This window comes from Mastomys coucha, unplaced genomic scaffold (assembly GCF_008632895.1).
Source record: "Mastomys coucha isolate ucsf_1 unplaced genomic scaffold, UCSF_Mcou_1 pScaffold21, whole genome shotgun sequence".
Lineage (NCBI taxonomy): Eukaryota > Metazoa > Chordata > Mammalia > Rodentia > Muridae > Mastomys > Mastomys coucha.
This window is the reverse complement of record NW_022196904.1, coordinates 24,950,374-24,962,090: the sequence shown is the minus strand read 5'-3', so window position 1 is coordinate 24,962,090 and position 11,717 is coordinate 24,950,374. Positions and strand designations below refer to the sequence as shown.

At 40.4% G+C, this 11,717-nt stretch overlaps 1 pseudogene; it reads left to right on the top strand.

Annotated features, from left to right (window-relative positions):
* Positions 1 to 427: 427 nt before the first annotated feature.
* LOC116100456 lies at positions 428 to 1,346 on the top strand (annotated as a pseudogene).
* Positions 1,347 to 11,717: the final 10,371 nt, after the last annotated feature.

Here is an 11,717-nt window from a genome sequence, read left to right as displayed (position 1 = left end):
CTTCTCTTTTTTATTGATTAAGTTACATTCCATTTGAAACCATCCCTCCTTCCTAATTGTATTGAATTCTGATGATGGAATCACATACTCATACTAGTCTCTTACCTGTCTATATTCATATGCAAAGCCCATGTTGTGTTAAAATGTGTATTATTGTGTTCTTGACCTATTTGACCAATAAAGATGTAGAATCAATACAAAATTTATCTTGAGGCAAGAGTAATTCATTGAGTATAAAATTTTATTCTAACTTACTATCCATGCATCATTTTCCAGGTAAAGCTCCTGTAGTGTGACAGAATAGTGTCTCACTTATCAAGAGAAGAAATTGTCTCAAATCAATTAGTAAGCGTGGACAATAGAACAGAGACCTGAAGACAGTAGTGTCCACCTAATCATCACTCCAGGGTGGAGTAAAGCCCTCCCCATGTCTGCTCATGATAAATCCCTGAAAACCACTGAGGAAGTGGTTCTTCAGATCCTCTTGATTTGTCAGTTTGGGGTTGGGACTGTGGCCAATGTCTTTCTGTTTGTCCATAATTTCTCTCCAACTTTCACTGGTTCTCAACAGAGGCCTAGGTAGGTGTTTTTAAGCCATATGGCTGTAGCCAATGCCTTGATTCTCTTCATCACTGCATTTCCAAACAATATGATGGCTTTTGCTCCAAGAAATCCTCCAGCTGAACTCAAATGTAAATTAGAATTCTTCACTTGCATGGTGGCAAAAAGCACAAACTTGTGTTCCACCTGTGTCCCGAGTATCCATCAATTTGTCACCCTTGTTCCTTTAAATAGAGGTAAACTTATATTTAGACCAAGTGTCCCAAATTTGGTGAGTTATTCTTGTTATAGTTGTTGGGTCTTCAGTGTCTTAAGTAACATCTACATTCCAATTAAGGTCACTGGTCCACAGATAACAGACAATAACACTGACTCTAAAAGCAAGTTGTTCTGTTCCACTTCTGGATTCAGTGTAGGCATTATCTTCTTGCAGCTTGCCCATGATGCCACATTCATGAGCATCATGGTCTGGACCAGCGTCTCCATGGTACTTCTCCTGCATAGACATCACCAGCAAATGCAGCACATCCTCACTTCCAATCAGAAGCCCAGAGGCCAAGCTGAGACCAGAGCCACCCATACTATCCTGATGCTGGTGGTCACATTTGTTAGCTGTTATCTTCTAAATTTTATTTGTATCATCTTTCATACCTTTTTTTATACATCCTCATCTCTTCGTAAGGCTTGTTATTGAGGTTTTGACTGCAGGCTTCCCCACTATTTCTCCCTTACTGTTGATCTTCAGAGACCCTAAGGATTCTTGTTCTGTGCTCTTCAACTGTTGACAGCCAGAGTCACTGAAAGTGCCAAATACAGAAGACAGCTTTACTAATACCATTAAGTACTTTATTCCATAAATATGTTTTTAACATCTTGTATAAACAAGATATGGTGCTCACTGCTGTAATTTTAAAGGAGTAAGGTTACAATCATTTGTTGATGTGGAAAGGTTTCTGGTTGGAATCTGACTGACACAGTATGTGAGTTATTCACCACCCTCTGTTCTCTTGTATATAACTGCACTCTGCTGCAGGCTGGTCTAAAACTGATACAACCCATTTTCCCTAAACAGTTTAATATGTTATATGGTCCAGATCAAACTGTTACTCTCTGCTCCTTTTTACTTAATACTTTAAACCTTGAATAAGAACAGAATCTCTCTCTATATTTTCCTATCTGAACAAATGAGAGTATATTGTTATGATTAAATATTTTCAAGGATGAAATTTTTATAAATAGTAAATATATTGCATTTCATTCCATTTAGTTAGGAGGTATATGTTTTGCTATCTTGGGCCTTACTCAGGTGAGAGTCAAGCACTGAACAGCATAACTTTGTGCTATCTCGAGCAGTACACACTGTACCAAGAGTAAATAGGAAAAGAGGCAAAAACAGCTCATGCTCAAGGGCCTTAAGAGGCTTAAAGTCTCAGGACTAGGGAGAACACTGGGATCCACACTGAAGATCTTCTCCTGAAAGACCTTGGTAAAGTCTTCACTCTGGGCCATGGTGAAATTGTTTTTTCAATCATCACAAACACCTGCCAGTCAGACAGGAGACAAGAGATATCAAAACAATGAGGAGGCAAAGTTGTCTCTGTCTTTCAGTGACTTCCTGACAAAATTATTTTCTCAGAAGATTAAAATCAAGCATCTGACCTCTGCCAGCTGCCTGAGAATGATCAAAGTAGCAGCAAAGACCACAAGATAAATATCTGTAGTGGTTATAGCTTGTCAGTTTGATGAAACTTAAAATATGGTTTGTGGTATTTAATCTGGTGAACAAAGAAAATTTTTAGCATTTTTTTGTTTATATGTATTGGGTGTGTATGTATTTGTGGGGATTCCCTTCCCTTAAGAAGAATAGGTGTCACACCCCTAGAGCTGGAGTTACAAACAAATGTAAGCCTATAAATATAGTTTCTCAGAATCAAGCTCTGATCCAATGTAAATGTGGTCAGGATTCTAACCTGCTGAGCCATCTGTCTAGCCCCAAACTAAAAAATTTATCCAACACACTTGACACTTCACTTCCAATTTGGGAGAGAGGGAAATCACTAATAACAGCTATAGTGAAGGAGCTTGAAATACTAGAATAAGAACCAACAAGTTTGTATGTTCTATATTGAGGAATAGATTCATATTGAGTTACAAAATTAATATTGAGGCTTCATGTACCTTTTCATAGACTTGTCCCAACATTAAAACTGAGAAAACTATAGCACCATTTCTTGATCATAACACTGGCCATAATAAGAGGCAGCAAGACAGCTCAACAGGTAAAGCACTTGCTACTTAGAACTGATTATCCCAGGGCCTACATGGTGGAGAGAACAAACTCCTACAATTGTATTCTGACTTCCTCAAATTTATGCTTGAACATGTCCACACAAAGTAAAGAAAAAAAATATTTTCTAAATTTAGTTTAATCAGTTCACATTATCCTATATCACTGATCTCCACCTGTTAATCTGTGTATCCCCTGACCTCTAAGCATAATTTTGGGGTTCTATTATCTACCATCCTTCAAACACTTTTTTCACCCCAATCCCTTCCAACCAACTAAGACCTGGTAATAAAGAAAAAAGTTAGAGAGGAAAAGACAACTTAAGACAACTTCCTGCTGAATAGGCTCATTTGGTTCCTTTTGGCAAATCCAGTCTCTATCATCAGGACATCTCCAACCAGCATCAAACAAAACAGCCAAATGGTAATCCATCAACAGCTAAATCAGGAGCAGGAACAGCAGCAAGAGGGACTGGCAGCAGCAGGCAGAGCAGCAGCCACCAGAGGCCCTCTTAGGACTCTGACATTAATACCCTCTCACGAGTCCTCAGAATTCCAAACTAAAACTATCTGTAGCTGGAAAAAAATCATACCCCTCCTAAAGCATGTGAGATACTCATAATAAATAGTTGTGGACAATCTGAGGCAGCCCCATATCCCACAATCAGGGATTAAAACTACAACATATTTACAGAACATAACTGGGTTTTTGAAGAAATGAAAATTATCACTTAGTCAAAGAAAAGAACAAATGCAAACATGTTAATAAAATTAAAAGAAGGCATGAATAAAAATGAGATAACTTTGGAAGGGCAGAAATTAGCATGTAAATTTTCAAGAAAGTATGCACAAAGAAAGAAAGAAATGGCCTTTCTATGCTCCATCTTCAGTTCCACACCTCAATCTTGCAATTTCAGATCTACACTCTTCTCCCCGGCTCATAGTTCTGCCTGTCTTGCAGGATGCTGTGTCCTGCATGGTCATGAGAGGGATGGTGTGATATGATCCCTACCCTGGGACAGGACCAGCTGGGCATGGGCCTCCACAAGTGTTGACAGTTATCAGGAAATATGACCCTTGACAAGGTTATTGTGGGATGTTGTTGTGGATAGCCCTGGTCTTGTATTTTGATGCTAATTCTCCTGTCCTGGAAAGCACTGCAGAGGAGGAGCAAATCATGTATACAGGTGCCTTGTGAACCTCCCCACCTTAACTTTTCAAATAAAGGCTAAGGCTGATGATTGGGCAGCAGGAGGAAAGGTGGAGCTGAAAAGTTTGGGGGAGAAGGGGAGAGAGGAGACGAGGGGGAGGGGAGAGGAGATTGCAGAGGACTATGATGAAGGAGAACAAGGTGGAAGGAAGATGGAGCTGAAGATGGCTTGGAGAAATCTCAAGTCATATGGGATCTAATAGATGGGAATAGAGTAGTGTAGTGGTAGATCTGCCCAGTCTAGGTGAGTAGCATATATACCAATTAATTGAGTTGTGAATTGATTGATTTGGTAAATTGGATTAAAAATTTACCACAACAAATTGGCACCTAACTTATTGCTTAGAACTCAACAAATCTGAGATAAAAGGTTCACTGTCCTCCAACCCCCGAATATGGTTTGGGCAGCGATATAGGCTGCAGCAGTGTAGATTGAAAGCTGACTGGGTCTGAGGGGCCTACTGAGAATGGCAGAGAGGCTCCCTCCTCCACCTCCAGACAGAGCTAAGGCCAAGGACAACACCTTAGCCTGGAGCTGGGCTTGAGCAGAGCTGTATAAGAACTGCAGGGAGGGACAGGAGACCCTGGAACACAACTACCTATTTGGGCAGACACAGTGAATAGGGACATCTGCACCCTAGAGAGCCTTTCTGTGTTCCTTTCCCCTTATCCTTTGCCCTCCTCCCTGCCTCCCCCATCCTCCTGTCTAGGATAGCTAGACTGGATCTCCTGACTGCTTGTTTACACTGCATTGTGGGTTGCCTGAGATCAGCACACAAGCACATGCTACCAGCTGCAACCCAAACCAGGGACGACGCAGAGGACCACACTGGTCTTTCTACGCTCAGTTGCTTCCTGTGAATAAAGAATCGTGGAGATAAAGGTACAAAGGGCTCCAGACTAGGTTATCAAGAGAGATATATAACCTTTTGGTACTTAAAGATGAGAAACACAATAAATATCTTTTTGGCTTTATGTGATGATATTTGGAATGGTTTGACATGGATAAATTTAGAAGAAAGATACCTTATCATTTGCCAGTATTGCAATATTTATTCTCTTGATTTACTATATCCTCTCAAAAGACTGAGCCCTGGATAAAAATTCCTTGCATTCGAAAAGAGATTACAAGTAACACTAGAACTAAAGGTTCCGGATTTCATAGATCAAAATAAGCAACAAAAAGAGGAGAATGAGGATTGGAGACAGGAGCTGGAAGAGATGCTAGAACAGAAATTTCTGAAGTTCATAGATGAGTCTGAGCAACAGAGAGATAACCTTAAGACTTGGCAACATGGCTTAGAGGAAATACTAGAATTGGAGATACAGGAAATTATGGATCAGAATATGAGACAAAAAGATGAAAATGAAAGTGGGAGACAGAAGCTAGAAAAGATGCTAGAACAAAGGATGCAACAGCTCACAGAACAGACTGAGCAGCAGAGAGGAAATAATGAGGATTGGAAGCTAGACTTGGAGAATAATCTTTTAAATTTAATCAATCAAAATAAAATGGACAGCAGACTATCAGAATTGCAATATAAAGAAAAAAATCAAAATGTGGAGGCAGAACCTTGAACAGAAAATACAGGAATTCAACGAACAGGAAGAGCAACAAAAGGAAAGATATGAAGTGTGTACACAGACCTTAAGAGAGGAATTTAAAATTTCAATTAAGGAAAATGCTCAGGTTGAGACAGAAGATAACATTAGAGAAAGCCAATCCAAGGTTATTAGAAAATAAACTTTAGTCTATCCAGTTAATATACAACAAACACTTCCAGATGATGATTATCCACAGGGTTATCAGGAATTTGAATGGCAACCTGTGGATGTGTTAGATCTCAGAAAATTTAAGGAAAGTGTCACTAATTTTGGAATGCATTCACCATTTGTAAAACAAATCCTGACTTCTTGGGCTATTAAAAACAGAATAATCCCCCAAGACTGGAAGGATATGGCAAGAGCAATACTAGAACCAGCTACAAATTTATAATGGTTTGCATGATGGAGAGATGAGGCTAGAGAGATAGCACAACAAAACAGAGCCAGAGGTAGAGAAATTTTCACAGATTAGATGCTTGGTGAAGCTCGCTTTGCTGAGGTAGAGGTTCAGGCTGTATATGATGAAGAAACTCGGGCATTGTGTTGATTGTTAGCCTTAAAAGCCTGGGACAAAGATGGCAGAATCAGGGAAGAGACCTGAATCATTTTCTCAAGTCATACAAGGTTCACAAGAAACCTTCCCTGATGTTTTACAAAGGCTAACCTCAGCTGTGGAAAGGAGTGTATCAGATTCAACAACAAGAAAGGCAATACTTGAGAGTCTTTAAGCCTTTGAAAATGCAAATGCTGAATGCAAGGAAGTAATCAGACCACTGAGGGCAAGGTCAGGACCAATAGATGAGTGGATTAGATATACAGCTGATATTGGATCTTGCTCACCTGATATGACTGTAATAGGATAAGATTCCACTAGACACCTAGAGATGATCCAAGATTTCAAATGTTCTAATTGTGGTGAGCAGGGTCATCTCAGAAATAGCCGCAGGAAAAACCAAAGTGATGTCAAAAGGGGGCCCATGCCTTCTGGAATATGTCAAAGATGTGGCAAAGGCCAACATTTGATTAGGGAGTGTAGAGCAACAACAAATGGGACAACCCCCTGCAAAAAAACTCCCAGGGGGGACCTCTCGAAGGCACCAATGCCAGGCAGGGAGATGCCTCGCCTACTCCAGTGGAATCTTTGTGACAAGCCCAAAAGCTTGGCCACAGACCTGAGGCATACAGCTTCAGAGAGACTAGCCTCCTGGTATTCTTTGGCATCTCCAAACTTGGATGTGTTTCCAGATTTGTCCTTGCATTAGTCGATGGAAGGTCTCACATGCTAGGTGCCCCCCAAGATATGATTTACTATAATAGCTAAACAAAATTAGATATTGCTCTCTAACCTTTACCAATATTCCAACATTTTAGCTGAACCCTGGCTTGGAATTTCCTAGGGAATGTTAAACATTCAGACTAATTGCCTCCAGCATTGTTAGGGAGATAATGAGGGAGGTAAAGTATTGAAGTTTACTGCATAGAAGTTGATAATCCCAGAGCAAGATCAACTAAGAATCCACATTTCAGTCAGTAGGTCAGTAGGTCAGTAGGGCTGACCACATTAGAAGTGCAATTGAATCACTCCTAGGAACTAGCAAGAATGGGACCCTTGGGACATATCTCTGCTAGCCCAGAAGATTAGTGTAGTGGGTGTTTACTAAGGATGGGTGGGACCTTGAGCCAAATGTGTGTGTGTGTGTGTGAGTGTGTGTGTGTGCGCACACACGAGAGAGTGCTGCAGCAAGTATTCGAGTCTCTACCCTCAGCAGCCTCCCCACCCACCGCCCCCAGGGACTCCAGCCAGGCCCTACTTGGGCACGAGTGTTCAGAGCCCAGAAGCCCGGGGGTGCTGCACTGGTCCAGAGGAGGTAGCTACTGCTTTAGACCCAGTGTGTTTCAGATAGCCTCAGATGTACCTTGACAGCTAAGCTGCCAGATCTTTCTTCTTCATTTGTAATGACCATAAAGGTCATATGTTTAATTTTTAAGAATACACACTCAGATACAACACTCTCTTGTGTCCACATCTGTTTGTGCCATTTTTTTCTCCGCTGATGTCTTGCCGATCTGTACCAGAACCCTGTTTCCACAATGGATTGAGGGGCCAAGGCTGGCCGTCCCGAGACAGGGAGAGTTATCTTCCTCAGGACAATTGAACATCACTGCTTCAAAAAAAGATGTTCTGAGACCAGACAAGGCTGAGGCAAGTTCTATAAACAATTCAAAAGGCCTCAAAGGGAGCCAAAAATGAATATTTTGGCAAACTTCTATAGAGGATCAAAGGCCAAAACTAAGAATACTAGTAAACAATATTGAGATTGAAGGAATGGTTGACACTGGAGCAGATGTCAACATTATCTCTCCAAAATCTCGGTCTGTAAGTTGGCCACTTCAAGAAGTAGACATCCAATTTCAAGGACTTGGGACCTTATCCCAAATAAAGCAAAAGTCTTAGATGGCTTAAATGTATAGGACCAGAAGGTCAGGTAGGAAAATTAAGGCCATACATGGCTGATATAGCTATTAACTTATGGGGAAGAGATCTATTACAGCAGTGGAAAACCCAAATTAATGTCCCCTCAGCCTCAGTGTCTAGCCATGAAACCTGTCAGGCTTCTAATAAAAATTTTAAATTAGTTAGGGAATGTTATCAAGGACATTTACAGACTATCCAAGCTGTCCATAAACAAGATAGAGCAGAGGCTGACAATTTAGCTCTACCCCAGGAGCCACTGCTGCCAAGACGCCAACAGTCTTACCACTAACCAACCATGGTTGACTGACCAACCCATCTGGATTAATCAATGGTCTGTGACAAAAGAAAAACTACAGGCATTAGAACAGCTAGTCCAAGGGCAGCTGGAGGCTCAGCATATAGAGAAGTCTACTAGCTCTTGGAATTCTCCAGTATTTGTCATTAAAAAAAAAAATCTGGCAAAAGGAGGATGTTGACAGATCTCAGAGCAATTAATTAGATTATTCAGCCAATGGGTTCTTTGCAGCCTGGGATCCCATTGCCTCCCTTGTTGCCTAAGGAATGGCCTTATCATAGTGATTGATCTGAAAGATTATTTTTTCACCATTCCTCTACATGAATGTGATAAGGAAAGGTTTGCTTTGTCAGTACCTACCTTCAATAGAGGTCGCCCAATGAGAAGGTATCATTGGAAAGTCCTGCCACAAGGAATGTTAAATAGCCCTAGCTTGTGTCAATATTTTGTACAACAGCCATTGGAGATAATTTGCAAACAATTTTCCCAGTCTATTATTTATCACTATATGGATGATATCCTATTGGTTGATCCAGATATAAATATTGTGGAAAGAATATTTAATGAAGTAAAAAAAAAACTTGCCTTCCTGGGGATTAAAAATAGCCCCTGAAAAGAATACAAAGAGGGTATTCTATTAATTATCTAGGGTATAAAATAACTCTGCAAAGGGTTAGGCCACAAAAGGTGCATATCAAAAGAAACCAATTAAGGACCTTTAATGATTTTCAGAAGCTACTGGGAAATATTAGCTGGCTACAGCCTGCAAGTGGCTTGGCCACTCTAGAGCTAAGCAATTTATTTCAAACCTTACAAGGTGATAAAGATTTAAATAGCCCAAGGAAACTATCAGCTGAGGCAGAGGAGGAGTTAGCTTTGGTAGAAAGGAAACTGCAGGATACACATCTAAATTGTATTGATCCAAAGATGGCCTGAATCTTAGTTATCTTACCTTCTTCTCATTCCCCTATAGGAATTCTTATTCAGAGGAAAGATTATATCTTAAAATGGATATTTTTAGCACATAAACAGAGTAAATTAAAAACCTACCTTGAGAAAGTCTCTGAATTGATACTAAAAGGAAAAATGAGACTTTGGCAATTAGTCAGAATGGATCCAGCTGAAATTGTGGTACCTTTTACTAATGCAGAAATTGCCTCATTATGGGCACAAGATGAACAAAGGCAAAGAGCATGCAGTGACTTCTTGGGAGAGATTAACAAGATACCCTAAAAGCAGGTGCCTGCAGTTCATAAAAAGAACTAATTGGACTCTCCCTCATATAATAAAGGGAACTCCAATATCTGGAGCCCCTACATTTTACACTGATGCCAGTAAATCAGAAAAGACAGGATATAAATCAGAAGATGTAAATAAGATGGCTGAGAGTCCCTATAAGTCAGTTCAAAAATCTGAGTTATTGTTTTTTATTAGATATTATCTTTATTTACATGTAAATTTCTCCTTTCCCAGTTTCTCCTCCAAAAAGCAAACAAACAAAAAAACAAGAATAAACCCCTGTTGCCTACCCCCTCCCCCTGCTTGCTACCCCACCCTCTCCAACTTCTTGGCCCTGACATTCCCCTACACTGGGGCACAGAACCTTCACAGGGCTGGGGTCCTCTCCTCCTATTGATGATCGAATTTGCAATCCTCTACTATACATGTGCTGCCAGAACTATCAGACCCACCATATGCAGTCCTTGGTTGGTGGCTGAGACTCTGGGAGCTCTGAGGGTGCTAGTTAGTTCATATTGTTGTTCATCCTAAGGGGCTGCAAACCCCTCAGCTCCATAGGTCCTTTCTCTAACTCCTTCATTGGGGACCTTGTACTCAGTTCAATGGATGACTGTGAGTCTCTACATCTGTATTAGTCAGGTAATATCAGAGCCTCTCAGGAGATAGCTATATTTAGGCTGGCTTGCCCTTCCTTCAGTCTCTGCTCCATAGTTAATCTCTGAAACTCCTTCCATGGGTATTTGGCTCCACCTTTTAAGAAGGAATGAAATGTCCACATTTTGGTCTACCTTCTTCTTGAGTTTCTTGTGCTTTGTGGGTTGTTCTTCCTATATTCCAAACTTCTGGGCTAATAACCACTTATCAGAGAGTGCATACCATGTGTGTTCTTTTGTGATTGGGTTACCTCACTCAATATGATATTCTCCAGATCCATCCATTTCCCTAAGAATTTCATAAATTTATTGTTTTTTATAGCTGAGTAGTACTCCATTGTGTAGATGTACCACAATTTCTGTATCCACTCCTCTGTTGAGGTACATCTGTTTTGTTTCCAGGTTCTGGCTATTATAAATAAGGCTGCTATGAACATGGTGGAACATGTGTCATTATTACATGTTGGAGCATCTTTTGGGTATATGCCCAGGAGTGGTATAGCTGGGTCCTTTGGTAGAACTATGTTCAATTTCCGGAGGAACCGCCAAACTGATTTCCAGAGTGGTTGTACCAGCTTGCAATCCCACCAGCAATGAAGTAATGTTCCTCTTTCTCCACAACCTCTCCAGCATCTGCTGTCCCCTGAGTCTTTTATCCTAGCCAATCTGATTGGTGTGAGATGGAATCTCAGAGTTGTTTTGATTTGCATTTTCCTGATGACTAAGGATGTTAAACATTTCTTTAGGTGCTTCTCAGCCATTCGGTGTTCCTCAATTGAGAATTCTTGGTTTAGCTTTGTACCCCATTTTTAAATAAGGTTATTTGGTTCTCTGGAGTCTAACTTCTTGAGTTCTTTGTATACATAGGATATTAGTCCTCTATCAGATATAGGGTTGGTAAAGATCTTTTCCCAATTTGTTGGTTGTCATTTTGTCCTGTTGACAGTGTCCTTTGCCTTACAGAAGCTTTGCAACTTTATGAGGTCCCATTTGTCAATTCTTGATCTTAGAGCAGAAGCTATTGGCGTTCTCTTCAGGAAATTTTCCCCTGTGCCTATTTGCTTGAGATTCTTCCCCACTTTCTCTTCTATTAGTTTCAATGTATCTGCTTTGATATGGAGGTCCCAGATCCACTTGGACTTGAGCTTTGTACAAGGAGAAAGGAATGGATCGATTTGCATTTTCCTACATGTTAACTACCAGTTGAGCCAGCACCATTTGTTGAAAAAGCTGTCTTTTTTTCCTCTGGATGGTTTTAGCTCCTTTGTCAAAGATCAAGTGACCATAGGTGCGTAGGTTCATTTCTGGGTCTTCAATTCTGTTCTACTGATCTACCTGCCTGTCACTGTACCAATACCATGCAGGTTTTTTTTTTTTTTTTTTTTTTTTTTT